Genomic DNA, 15,619 nt, shown 5'->3' with positions numbered 1-15,619 from the left:
GTCTTATATGAATTAAAGAACTATAATTTCACTGTCTCTTAGATCAACTTTATGCAACCCATTCCCATACTTTGAGAGGTCTCATCCAATTCTTGCTTCTTTCCATGACCTTTCTCAATAAAATCTCTTCACATAACTCCAGCATGGATTCTTTCCATGACTCTAATTTCCAATATCATTAAATCGAATCTCTATAGTTCAGCATGCAAGGCTGTGCCACTACCCCCCAGGAACACTAGACTGTCTCAAACAACAAGATATTGGTGAATGCCATAACTGGTGACTAGAAAGGATTTCTCTCTCTTCCTATGATTAGCTCTTACTTGTCGTTCAGGCTCAGCCAAGTTACCACTCCTCCAGGCATTTCTCTGTATCTCTTCAGGGTTGACTAGACAACCATGCCCTGTGAATAATATCTAGCATATCATCTTCCCTGTATTGCAAATGACTGTTTGTGTGTCTTGACTGTTTTTCTTTTCTTTTCTTTTTATTTTTCTTGAGATGTATGCTATGTGGAGCCAGAGAGTGCATCTTTTATTTCTATATCTGTAGGACTTAGGACAGTGAGTGGCACATGACAGCCATTCATAAATATCTTTGTTATGGGCTGAATTGTGTCCCTCCAAAATTCATATTTTGAAGTCCCAACCCCTATTACCTCAAAATTTAACTGAATTTGGAGATAGAGCCTTTAAAGAAGTAATGAGGGTTAAATCAGTTCATGTGGAAGTGCCCTAATCAGTCTGACAAATGTCCTTATAAGAAGAGGAAATCTGGACAAGCAAAGACTCCAGTGATGCACAAACACAAATAAAAGACCATGTGAGGGCACAAAGAGAAGATAGCCATCTGCCAACTAAGGAAAGAGGCCTCAGAAGAAACCACACCTGCCAACAGTTGGACCTTGGACTTCCAACTTTAAGAACTGTGAAGAAAACAATTTATGTTAGTTAAGCTACCCTAATCTGTGTTAGTTTGTTATGGTAATCCTAGCACACTAACATAGTGTTAAAATAAAAAATTAATGAGCTATGCCTTACTCTGTATTTTTAGCTATCTGAAAATCTACTAACCTAAAATCTACCAATTCATTTCAAATACCAAAGTAACCCAAGATAATTTCTCTTTTCTATGAAACCATTCAATCTACATAATTAAATTAGCAATTAACTTCAATGGATGTATTAAAAACCTCGTTTATTATTTGAACTTCTTCATTAAATTTATTCAAGAAATATTTATTGGCCGGGCACAGTGGCTCACGCCTGTAATCCCAACACTTTGGGAGGCCGAGGTGAGCAGATCCCGGGGTCCGGAGATTGAGACCATACTGGCTAACCCGGCAAAAACCTGTCTCTACTAAAACTACGAAAAATTAGCCAGGCATGGTGGCGGGTGCCTGTAGTCCCAGCTACTTAGGAGGCTGAGGCAGGAGAATGGCGTGAACCTGGGAGGCGGAGGTTGCAGTGAGCCGAGATCACGCCGCTGCGCTCCGGCCTGGGCAACATAGTGGGACTCTGTCCCCACACCCCCCCCCGCCAAAAAAAAGAAAGGAATATTTATTGAAAAACTACTAAGTGCCAGACTTTGTAGTATAAAAATCAGGACACGTTAATGAATGAAAGACTTCTTCTCTAAAGCAGCTCATATTCTAATGCGGGGTAACAAAATGTTTTACTGTTATCTGTTAGGTCCAATTTTTCTTCTTTTTCTAAGAATGTTATAAGCTCTATTCAATACCCTCAGATTTTTCTCATATCTTCTAGTCTCAAAAATGATGAAAACTGTTTCTTGAATCTCAATATTCTCTTTCTCTATTATCCTGTCCTGTCTTACTCATTAACTCTTCTTTCTCTCGTTTTCTTAATCTTTCTCACATTCTCCCAAAAAAGTATATATGTCTAAATTTACATATAAACTATATAGTTTCTCTCAAATTTCACAGATATTTCAACTATTCCATTCTGGCTTCAGACATTTGAGAATTTTTCTATGTTAATGTTAAGAAAATGGAAATAAGCACCGTAATATGGATATAAAATTTCACCATAGTAGTCTGTTTTTCCTAATCATGTGGTGCTGGCTCCTGAAATATGACCCAGTGACGTTCTCTATGAGTCAAATATTGATGACTCCTGTTTCATAGATACTGCTTAGGTGTGCTTGGTAAAGTGAGTAAATGTGCTTACTTGAGTTTTTCTTATTGAATCAAAAATGAAAATGAAGTACTCACTGCCTGTCTCACAATTAATACATACTTAAATCACAAAATTAATTTACAGGATCAAGACTATACTTTCCCATTTTGTTGGAGAGTGTGACAATCAAAAACATCTTTTTTACCTCATTGGTTTTATTTTAAATAATTCTGTAATATAAATATTACTAAGATTACTACTTTACAGTTTTGCTTCTAAGTGCATTCCACTTCCCTAAGTGTGTGTGTTTGTTCACGTGTCTGTTGTATGACCATAATTTTCTCTTAAATGAATTAAGACAACCAGTTACTCTTTCTTTAATTTTATAATCTGCAGACTGAAATCTAATAGGAAGGATCACAATAAGAAACATTTTAAAGAACCTCTTAATGGTGATGTGACTAAGATTAAACTGTATTTCTTGTTTCATAAACTACATTAATACCAATAATCTTAGGAAAGAAACTAGAATTTTAATTACCGTATGAAGTTATTTGGAAGTTGCTTGATGTACAGGTTAGCAGATTTCATATATTTTTTCTTTTTTTGAGAAGGAGTTTCACTCTTGTTGCCCAGGCTGAAATGCAATGGCACGACCTCAGCTCACTGCAACTTCCGCCTCCTGGGTTCAAGCGATTCTCCTGCCTCAGCCTCCTGAGTAGCTAGGATTACAGGCATGTGCCACCATGCCCTGCTAATTTTGTATTTTTAGTAGAGACGGGGTTTCTCCATGTTGGTCAGGCTGGTCTTGAACTCCCGACCTCAGCTGATCTGCCCATCTCAGCCTCACAAAGTACTGGGATTACAGGTGTGAGCCACCGTGCCCAGCCAGCATATTCCATTTTTAAAGGAAGAGTGTATGTCAATTCTAAAGTTCACTTGAAATAACATTTCTTAAGGTTTGTGAACTTCCTTTTTTAAATGTTCTTATACTAAAAACAATAAAAATAAATTATTAAAAGGAGTGTTAGGAGTCTGCCAATAAAATGAAATTAATTGAGGATATTTCACATGAGTTTCTAAATAAAGTTAAAAACAATTACATTAACATAATTATGTCAGAATTCCCTAGGGACTGGTACATAAATTCACATACGATCAGAAGCTCAAGTATCAAACAAAATAAGAATAACAGACCTGCCTTTCAAAAGGAGCTTATGTTTAGTAAATGGTGAAATTTGAGTACCAATATTATTAATATCTAAGCAATTTATTCTCTCTTACATAATCTCACTGAATAGTCAAAGGGGTACAGGATGAGAAAAGCAAATCATTTTTTGAAGAACTGCTCAAATATGATTGTATCATATAATGTAGAACCTACGTATAAAGAGGGAATGTAGGTTCTGAATTTACATATGTGAATAAAATAATTTAAATTTTCTATCAACATCGATACAAACATCATGAATGACAAAAAAAAAACAGAAGATAAAATGCTTTGTGATCTATTTTTTGTTGATTTTTAAACTACGTTTCTTTCATCTAATACTGTAGTACTTCCTATTGTCCTTCACTCAATAAATCAGTGAATGTTTATGGCACCATGATAGGCTCAGGGGAAGCAGCAATAAATAAAAGTCTCCTCATTTATGGAGTTCACATTCTAGTAGAAGGGGAAGGAGAGTAAACAAATACATATATTATGTTGTGGTTGATGTTAAGCATTATGGAGAAAAGTAAAAATTAAGAATGGTGGAAGGGGATTTTCATGTTAAAAATATGATCTCTTTGTCCTATGATTAAGATTATGTGTTGATTTTTTAAGATTAATTCTAAGATTATGTGGATACTTCCTGAGGTTCTTGAAGGCAGGGTAATTGAGAAGAGCTTCATGAACATACTGGCAAAAAGTGGAGAATATAGCCAGGGTAATGAGACCTGCATGGTCAGGAACAGATGCCTTGTGGCAGAAGTACGATGCTGGCTGGACTGTGAATAAAAATAAAATATAAAGACGTGTATATGATGAACAAACACCTGAGTCAACATGCTTGGCATGCAAAACACAAGTCTGAATGGAGGAGGACATATTGTGAAATGATTGCTTAGAACAGATAAGTTTTTATTGAATCATGAGCAGCTTTGGATTATATCATATTAGATTCCTAACATATAATCCATAAATCGCTTCTTTATAACATTACAAATTGTGTTTATCTCCCCTTGAAGAGCTAACGGGGGAACAACAATTAGAGACAAATCTTAATGTGCTCTGGGTTATGGCTTTTGTTTTAGGAGAGACAGTTTGCTCTGTAAAACAAATGTGGAAGGAGAGATCTAGTTTATATTTTGCATGTTGGCATTGAAATCGCTCATCATAGCAATTTTTTTAATGATTTAATATACGTAGCTACATTGGTACCAAAGCCCAAATGATATGCTATCCTGAAGAAATAACATGCGGGGCTCAATATAAATAAAAATGCTTTTATTGTAAGAAAACCTTAGGAGAGTTGTACTAACTCAACTATCCTGGGCACAGTCTATGCGTTACTAGTTTACTCTAAATTCTTTTCTCTATTAATTGGTACTAATGTATAGACTATTATACCTTTATATGAAGAGATGTTATATGAGAAATAATGTGACTTACTTATGAAAATCAAGACACTACAGAAAAATGTGAAGCTGATCATCACATAAAGTTGAACTTTCATGCCCTTTAAAAGGAGAAGAACTGATCCTATTATTCAACAGCTTATGGATGTCCCAGTGAACAAAAAAAGCATTGTGTCAAGTCTTCATTTGTAAATGACAAAATCTCACATTTTATTATTTGGCCCTGATACAGACTTAAATTGAAGTCATTTTAATCAAATAATTGTGGTTCTGGAAAACAGAATACAATTTGTAAAGTTAAAAAGAACTCTTTGAAATCTCCCACATTTAAAGCCTTTATTAATTTCACGTCTAGACTAAACAGAGGGAACATATGAGTGACACAGTACTGCCTTCTACACTTGGAACATTTGTTTTATCGTGTAATGAGAACAAAGTCACCATTTAAAGCATACTGGAATGGTAGAGTTTAAAACTTTCTTTCAAAATGTATCATATTTATAAATCACAGTTTTTCAGTATAGGTATATGTGGTGTCCTGTTTTAATAAGTCATGGTGATAACCAAAAATCCTTTATTACAGACAACTTATTTATATTATAGATGGAACCACTTGAGCATTTCCTTATCAATAGCAATATATTCACTTAAATTTCAAAAAAAGTCAACAACTGTCACATTATACAAGTGAAGACAGCAAAAAAAAAAAATCACAGTGAAAAAAAATCAAAGGAATTAACTAATTATATGGGAAAAATTCAAATTGCCCATATCGCTGTAATCAGTAGTACTAAGAAATAACCAATACTTCTAGTAATATAATCAACAGTGGTAGAAATACAGAAATATAATTATAAGTGACAGAAATATGAAAATATTATCAGCAGCAGAAGTTTGGAACCATCATGTAAGTCTTTAATGGAGTGTTTGAATAAATATATATTTAAGTCTATACAAAGATTGGGAAGGCCAGCTATCCAATTTACAAACAACAATTAAACCCACAAAATCATGATTGTTCTCCAAATCTCATGATTCTGAGTATTAAGATTAGGGATGGGGTCTGCAAAACTTCATAAAAGTTGGATATTATTCTAATATTCCAATTCCTTAACTTGATAAATCATCTCTCTTTTCTTGCAGCTCTGTGACACCTGGGTATCAAACCATGTCATCGCAACTCTCTCAGGCCTTTAAGTGGCTCTTTTCTGAGTTCCAGCCAATTTCTGAAGTGAGTGACAGCTGGTAATTATCTAGTTTAATCCATTCAGCTGCTCTCAACTTAGACAATAAACATCTTTAGCTCTTTATTACAACCATGTGTAGAAATACCTGAATGAAAGAAAGTAATTATACTACTTCTCGAGGAAGGTATCAGTAATCCTGATTGTATAAGCATAATAGTTTGCCTGATTTACATTTACTTTTACTTAAAGTGATCATAAGGATAGTCTGTCTGGTGATAGACTAGGACTTCTATGAGCATTTTAGAAAATTCTAGCATTTTAACATTAGGACGACTATATAATTAATTCATTAAACTATATATCTTTTGATAATGAGAGTGAACTCTATTAATAGTTGTATTAGGACATCAGGTACAGTCCACAGATAAGATCACATTTCATTTCTAGATATCAAAAATTATAAGACATGGAAATAATTATTTAAGAAATAGATGCATCCTAATTCCTCATATTCTTCTCAGCAAAGAAAGGAAAAGCTATATCCTCCATGTTTAACAAACATAGTTTTCTGTATTGCAAAAACACAAAACAACTCTATTTCACAATTAGCTGTTTTTCACGGGTTGAGAAATCTTTTAAATCTAGAAGCACAGTTTCATATTGGAATTAAACAAGTTTTTCTTCCTAGAAACAAGACAAATGCCTCTTTCCCCTCTAGTGACAAGATAGAAAGGGGGAGTGGGAAAGGCAGACTTGACTGGGTTTTTCTGCACCCTAGAGCTTCAGCATTAAAAAAAAAAAATCATAAAACCATTCAGTGTAATAGTATTTTTGTGGGGGAAAAAGGCATATGAAAGGGTAAGAAGTATAGCAATGATTTTATAATCACTGATCACAGCTGAAAACTCCTGTGTGTTTTTGGCTTATCTTCCTCTTGAATCATTGCAATGGATATTTAAAATATTATACTCAAAACCCTTCTCCCATTATTCCCCATTCTTACTTCTCAGGAAAAATGACTTAGAAGAAAGAAAAAACCCTTGGCCTTTTACCCATTTGAGAAAATTATTTTAAGATAGCATTATATGAAGACTAGTAAAATATAATTATATCACCGTCATTATTAGAATCTGGGCCCTTCTATGGGTCTCTTTGTACTCATCTAATGATTATGAAATTTCTCCTTTTGTCATGCTTTTTCTCATTGACGTTATGAGCAGAAAAATTAAAAATCTGAATTTTAATAGTTTAATAAAATAAAAAAGTTTTAAAGATTGTAATGCTTTATTTTGCTTCTGTGTGATCCTTCTGCTGATTCCAATCTTTGTCTACTTTCTTATTATTTCAGTCATTTTTAGCATGGATAAATAACTGGTAAGTGATACTGAAATAAGTTCTAGGATGACACAGTTGAAAACTATTTTAAATTTCTTCTTTTTTTGGAAGACTTCTAATAAATGATAAAAGCCACAATATATCAATTCTTATAACTCATTAGGATAGCTCCAATAAAAATATACAAAATTAAAATGAGTCCAAAAGACTCTGATGACAAGAATTAAAAATAAAAGTTTGATGTCACCCTACTTGGAAAAGAAATATACTAATGATATATTAGATATGACCAAATCTTAAAGATGTAGTAATATGTATGGCAGAGGAATGAGCTATAAACACTAGCTCTGCACTGATGACTATCAGAGAAAATATAACTGTAGTTTCTCCCAGTATTTCTCGGCTTATTGAATGATATATCTTATTTGTATTTGTAGCTTTTCTCTTCATTTATCTGCCAGGTCTGTAGGTTATTTGGTGGTTGTTGCATTTATCATTTTATTCACAACTTTCAGCATATGAATGTAGTAGCTCTGTAGAAATGAGAAGAATAAACATCAACTCCAACTCTAGTCTTGAGTACTATTCAGTAACTGAATAGACATACGGTTGTCTTCCTTGGAGATAAGAATAAATGTTACAGTCAACTGATTGTGAGAGGGAAAGAATAAACAAGGTTAATATTTGAGACATTACTTCCAGTATTGGCTGACTAGAAGTCCAGAGCCCTCATCACCCTTACAAAGACAGCCAAGACAATTTTAAAACCTACATTAAAAAAAAAAAAAGTAACTGATATAAAGTGCTGAAGTGCATAAGAGGAGTAACAGACAACCTGGTGAGCACAGAAACTCAGGATGGCCACGTAGAGAATGCAAGGAAACACTGGGCCTCCACCACCTCACCCCCAAACCAGGATTAGCTGGGAACCAGAAGGTCCTTCTCCCGATAGTGAGGAGATGAGCAAAAGAGTCCCAGCAGCCCCCATTGACACCTTGAAAAAATACAGGCCTCTCCACTGGGGTCCCCTGCAGTCCTCACAGACACTAAGCCCAGCTGAGGTTGCTGCCTGGAGTCCACATAGCTGTGCTCCCCAGGGAAGGAGCCAACACTGTGTCCTGCCACCCTGTGGCCAGAGCTGCTGCTGCACTCTGCCATTTTGGAACTAGAACTACCACTGGAGTGTATCTTGCTCTGGGGTTGATTAGCCATGGCTCCACTTCATCCCCGAGTCTAAGCCCTGCTGAAGCACCCCAGCCCAGAGGCTCCACATCCCCAGGCTAAGCTGTTACACCATTCCCATGGGGCCAAACATGGGTGGAGCTGTTTCTCCTACCCCTTCCCATGCCTCCTCGGGCTAAAGCTGAAGCAGTTCTCTGCCTGATGGGAAAACAGTACCTTGTCTGTTCCTAGCAGTCATGCCTCCTGACACCTAAGTTGAAGCCCTGTCCTGCATCTCAGGAAATACATCTTGGCCACCCAGAGTGGTAACACACCTAATACCTAAGCTGAAGCAGTGTCTTGCATCCCAAGGAAAAGGCACCTAGGCTCCCCAGAATAGCCATGCCCCCCAGATCTGAGCTGAAGCAGCACATTGCCTGGGGAATTGGTACCCTAGTCTAGTTGAGCAGCTGCACATCCCAGGGCTGAGCTGATGTGGTACCCTCTGTCGAGGGAAACTCCACAGTAGCTGAGCTGAGACACTCCACTCCACAGCCAAACAACTCTATTATCCTGCTTTCCTGGAGCTGGACTAGCCCCCTAGATTCTGAGCTGTTGAGACATGCCTTCCTTCGAAGTAGAATAATGGCTGTGCTGTTCTCTGCCCCCAAAGGCTCAAAGAACAGCTGTGTTCTGACAGTCTGGGGTACTGCCTGCTGCAGCATCTGGCATTACAGAGTCTAGGACACTGCTGAGTCCAACCAATGCAGGGTCTAGAGTCATGACTACATGGACTCTCATTTCATGGGACCCAAGTTGCCACCGAGCCCTGTCAGCTGTTTCCTGAATTACAGCCATGTCTTGTACCCTGTGCCCAAACCTGCAGAACACCTCCTCTTCCCTGGATTTGGGCCAGTGCTGTGCCCTGCCACCCAGGAGTAGAATCACAGCTACAACTCAGGCCCCTGGGTTCAAGCTACTTGGAGTTGCCTCAGAGTCACAGATTCTGACTCTGTGGGTAACCTACATCCAATCCTGAAACAGAGAGTGCAACTGCACCCCAACGCCCAGGTGCCACAATAGGTTTGTGAAACTCTGATTCCAAAACTCTGGCCCTACATTGCTCTGAGTACCTGCCCCTGGAACCAAGTGTTGCTGCAGCAGTTTGTAAGTGTTGTCAGACCTGACACCAACTGGGACCTCTCCATGAAGTCTCCCCATTGTGAGGAAAATGAGACTAGCAGGACCCCAAAAGCCTGTGACACTGAAGACATTAACAACCTACATAGGATACAGACTGACAATTTTCCAGCAGCTGGAATGTGTGGAAAGTCATGTGACAGTATGATAGCTGGGTGGAGAGCCAGTTTCTCTCATGGCTTAAGGTTATGCAATTGATCAGCTGGATATGGATGTATTTTAACAAATCATAGACATTCAAATATAAAATTAGGCAGGAGGCTTTGTAAGGGGCCTGTGTATGTGAAAGGCCTGAATTTAATGGCTTCATGGTAATTCGGCCTGTGGTGATGGTTACATGAGGCAAAGAACGGAAGGAGAATTTATTAGATTCTAGATATTTAAATCTATTTGCCAGAATCTGCAGAAAGAAAGAAAATCTATACCTGGGTTTCCTAGAAAGCAGACCCTGAGGCAAAAGTATTATGCCATTACTCTACTAGGGAGGAAAGTACCAGGGAAGCAAAAGGAGAGAAAAGGGAAGTGAACCAGAGGAGGAAGAAAAATCAATAAAGTATCCATTGTTGAGCTGACTACTGCTTAATATGAAGCATGATTGGTTGCTCACACTCAAGGGTCCAACCTAGTGCATCTCAGGGAGTCCTTCTGAGAACTATGCAAATAAACTCCAGTGCAGTTCCAGATGTCTATTGCAAACAAACCCCAGTGCAGTTCCAGATATCACCTAAGACTTATATCTCCTAAGCAAATAAAGCAAAAGTGTCCAGCTGGTCCCATTGGTTAAAAGTTCACCCCATATATTGGACTTCTAGGTAGTGCACAAATGGTACCTCTGATTATCAAAGCTTTAGCATCAGTAGGAAGTCCTGGGCATGATGTAAGACATGTACCTTCTCAAGAATGGTTGTACCCATAGAGGTTGATGAGAATTCACACAGAATTGATTAACATGATATGCGCTTGGCTTGGAACAAAAGGGCAAGAAGCCTGGAGATGGCTGAGACCTAGAGGATCTGAAAGAGTGTATAAGAGGAGTCATACACGGAGGCTAAACTTACAGAAGAGATTAAGTATAATCAATAAAACATGGTACCTTAGAAAATCTAAGTTAATAATCTAGGACAGAAACGAAATAATATATTCTAGACTACTGTTCACATGTCAAATCGAAGAGGTAGGGTGTACGTACAAAATCATAAAATTACAATTCATATAATTGAATAATTGCATTCAATAGCTTAGGAGATATCTGGATAATATGTCCCGATGGGTAGCAGAGTGCCTGAAATATAATAGATACCCAGTAAATAGTTCTGAAAAAATAAAGGCAAACACAACAGAAATAATACATAATTTACTTTTATATTTATTTTGAATTGTGACATGCATAGAAGTAATAAAACCTTCCATCTCTCTTTTCTACAACACATCAAGTTTATCATGTAGGCTCAATATGCTGTTGATTGATACAACATAATCATTCAAGGGTAGTCATGAAGAAATATGTCTATTCATTCACTACAACATCTGCTTCATATTGGTAAAATTTTAAATTTTATTCTTCCAAACGTCTGCTTTAGAAAAATATCTTTGTTATGATAGAACATCTTCCAAAATCATAAAAGTACTTTCAACTGAGAAAATGAGAACTGTTTATGGCATTTTTCACTTGCAAATAAAGGAAACCATCAGCTAATATTATGACAATTGGTATTGTATTGTCACTGAAAATAAAATTCATGATTCAAGATATTTTCTTTAAATCTTGTATATTATCTGCTTCCTGGTTGGCATGCCTCCTTTTCTCATATTTAGAAAGCAGTTGTACTAAAAAACGTAAGTATATTAAAACATCAAAATAATAATGAAAATGATGGTTAGTTCTTTGGTCCGCATAAGAAATTAAGAACATCACAAAAACAACAGAAGGGTGGTCTTAGCTGTTGACTGGCATAAAGCTGTAACTGTTTTCAGGGACAGATGGTCCTCATTAAGCTTTATCTATTAGAAAATAAGCTTCATAATGACAGTTTCTATCACATGGCACCATTAGATAAGATGTTTGGAACATTACTGCAATTTAAATAGATTCTTATATAGGTCAGCTTTCCTTAACGACAAATATAGGAGTTTATATTTGTGTCATGTCCTTCAGAACAACCGTATTTTCTATATTAGCTACTCAGACACATTCTTAAATGAGGCCAGAGCTGATCACTTATGCCCAACATAGGTCAACTGTTTCATACAATGAAAATATTTATTTTTAATAGATGTTATTATTTAAATCACTTTCAGGTTAACATAAAAATTGAATGAAGAGAGATTTTCCCCTACATATGCATGACTCCTCACTTAGCAATATCTCACACCAGAGTGGTACATTTTTTAAAATGGCTGAACCTACATTGACATATTGTTCTTACCCAGAATCCAGTTTCTTACCCAGAATCTATAGTTTACATTTCTCTATAGTTTATTGATGTTGTACATTCTATGTTAATGGGCAAATTTATAATTACACAGATCTACCATTATGGTATCATACAGAGTAGTTTGAGTACTTTCACTGCCCTGAAAATCCTCAGGGCTCCACCTATTCATTGCTCCCTCTCCTCAACCTCTGAAAACATTTGATCTTTTTACTGTCTCCATAGTTTCAACTTTCCCAAATTGTTATTTGGGAACCTATAGAATGTAATATTTTCAAATTGGCTTCTTTCACTTAATAATATGCATTTAACTTTCCTCTTTTTTATGGTTTAATAGCCAGAATTTTAGTGCTAAATAATATTCTATTATCTAGATGTACCACAGTTTATTTATTTATTCACCCACTTCAGAGCATCTTGGTTGATTCCAAGTTTTAGCAATTATGAATAAAGCTGTTATAACCAATTATGTGCAGGATTTTGTGTAAACACGTTTTCAATTCCTTTGAGTAAATATCAGCTAGAGTGATTTCTGGATCATATAGTAAGAATATGTTTATCTTTGTAAAAATCTGCTAGATTGTCTTCCAAAATAGCTATACCATGTTGAATTCCCACCATCAATGAACGAAAGTTCCTTTTGTTCTAAATCCTTGCCAGCATTTGGTGTTGTCAGTGTACTGAATTTTGGACATTTGGTATAGAGTATCACATTTTTTTAATATTCATTTTTCTGCTGCGGGAATTTCTTACTATGAGACCTGCCTTACAAGAGTTCCTGAAAGGAGCATTAAATATGGAAAGGATAGACCATTACCAGCCACTACAAAAATACACTCAAGGACACAGACCAGTGACACTATAAAGTAACCACACAAAAAAATCTGTGTAGTAACCACCTCATATCATGACGGCAGAACAAATTTACACTTGTCAATATTAACTTTGAATGTAAATGGACTAAATGCCTCCAATTAAAAGGTATGGAGTGGCAAGCTGAATAAAGAAGCAATATCCAATTGTATGCTGTCTTCAAGACACCCATGTCACATGCAGTGACACCCATAGGCTCAAAAGAAAGGGATGGACAGAAATCTACAAGCAAATGGAGAACATAAAAAAAAGAAAGCAGGGTTGCAATCCTAATTTTAGACAAAACAGACTAAACCAACAGATAAAAGGAGACAAAGGTAATTACATAATGATAGAGGGTTCAATTCAACAAGAAGACCTAACTATCTTGAATATATATGCACCCAACACAGGAGCACCCATATTACTAAATCAAGTTCTTAGAGACCTAAAAAGAGACTTAGATTCCCACACAATAATGGAGGAGACTTCAGCACCCCCACTGATAGTATTAGACAGATCATCAAGACAGAAAATTAACAAAGATATTCAAGACCTGAACTCAGCACTGGAGCATATGGACGTAACAGACTTCTACAGAACTTGCCATTCAAAAAGAAGAGAATACACATTCTTCTCATTGTTACATGGTACATACTGTAAAATCAATCACACCATCACATATGAAACAACATTGAACAAATAAAAGGAAAAACTGAAATCATACCAACCACACTTGACTACAGTGGAATAAAAATAAAATTTAATACTAAGGAAATTGCTCAATATCATACAATCACATGAAAATTAAACAACCTGCTCTTGAATAACTTTTGGGTAAATAATGAAATTAAGGCAGAAATCAAGAAGATCTTTTAAGTCGAAAAAAGAGAGAAGATTCAAATAAACACAATTAGAAGTGACAAAGGGAATATTACCACTGACCCCACAAAAATACAAATAACCCTCAGAGACAACAGTGAACACCTCTATACACAGAAAAGCCAGAAGAAATGAATAAATTCCTGGACCCATACATTCCACCAAGACTGAACCAGGAAGAAATTTAATCCCTGAACAGACCAGCAATGAGCTCCAAAATTGAATCAGTAATAAATAGCCTACCAACCAAAAAATGAGCAGGACAAGACAGACTCTTAGCTGAATTTTACCAGATGTACAAAAAAGAGCTGGTACAATTTCTACTTAAACTATTTCAGAAAGTTGAGGAGGAAAGACTCCTCCCAATCTATTCTATGAGGCCAGTAACATCCGGATACCAAAACCTGCCAGAGACAACAAAAACAACAACTACTTCTGGCCAATATCCTTGATGAACATAGATGCAAAAAATTCTGAACAAAATACTAGAAAACTAAATCCAGTAGCACGTCAAAAAGCTAATCCATCACAATCAAGTAGGCTTTATCCCTAGGATGGAAGGTTGATTCATCATACACAAATCAGTGTGATTCATCACATAAACAAAACTAAAGACAAAAAATACATGATTATCTCAGTAGATGCAGAAGAGGCTTTCAATAAAATTCAACATCCCTTCATGTTAATAACACTCAAAAAACTAAGCATTGAAGGAACATACTTCAAAATAATTAGAGCTATCTATGACACACAGCCAACATCATACTGAATGGGCAAAAGCTGGTAGCATTTGCCTTGAAAACTAGCAGAAAACAAGGATGCCTTCTCTCACCACTCCTATTCAACATAGTATTGGACATCCTGGGCACAGCAAGAGAAAGAAATAAAAGGCATCTAAATACAAAGAGAGGAAGTCAAACTATCCCTGTTTACAGGTGACATGATTCTATATCCAGAAAACTCCATTATCTCTGTCCAAATGCTCTTTGAGCTGATAAACTTCAGCAAAGTTTCAGAATACACTAACAACATCTGAACTGAGACCCAAAACAAGAATGCAGTCTCATTCACAATTGCTACGAAAAGAATAAATAAAATGTCTAGGAATACAGCTAACCAGGGAGGTGAAATATCTCTGCAATGAAAATGACAAAACACTGCTCAAAGAAATCAAAGATGACACAAACAAATGGAAAAACATTCCATGCTCATGAATAGGAAGAATCAATACCATTAAAATGGCCAAACTGCCCAAAACAATGTACAGATTCAATGCAATTCATATTAATCTACCAAGAGCATTCTTCACATAACTAGAAAAAAAAGCTATTTTAAAATTTATAAGGAACCAAAAAAGAACCTAAATAGCCAAGGCATTTCTAAGCAAAAAGAGCAAAGCTGGAGGCATTACGTTACCAACTTCAAACTACACTACAGGGCTACAGTAACCAAAACAGCATGATATTTCTACTAAAACAAACATGAAGACCAATGGAACAGAATAAAGAGCCCAGGAATAATGCTGCACAACTATAACCATTTGATTTTTGACAAAGCTGACAAAAAACAAGCAATGGGAAAAGGACTTCCTATTCAATAAGTGGTGTTGGGATAACCTGTTAGCCATATATGGAAGATTAAAACTGGACCCCCTTCCTTACACCATAATCAAAAGTCAACTCAAGATGAATTAAAGACTTAAATGAAAAACCTAAAACTATAAAAATTTTGGAAGATAACCTATGAAATATCATTCTCGACATAGGAATGTGCAAAGATTTCATGACAAAGATGCCAAAAGCAATTGCAA

The sequence above is a fragment of the Nomascus leucogenys genome, chromosome 5, assembly GCF_006542625.1.
Source record: "Nomascus leucogenys isolate Asia chromosome 5, Asia_NLE_v1, whole genome shotgun sequence".
NCBI classification, from domain to species: Eukaryota; Metazoa; Chordata; class Mammalia; order Primates; family Hylobatidae; genus Nomascus; species Nomascus leucogenys.
The sequence above is the reverse complement of the archived record's forward strand: the minus strand, read 5'-3'. Positions refer to the sequence as shown.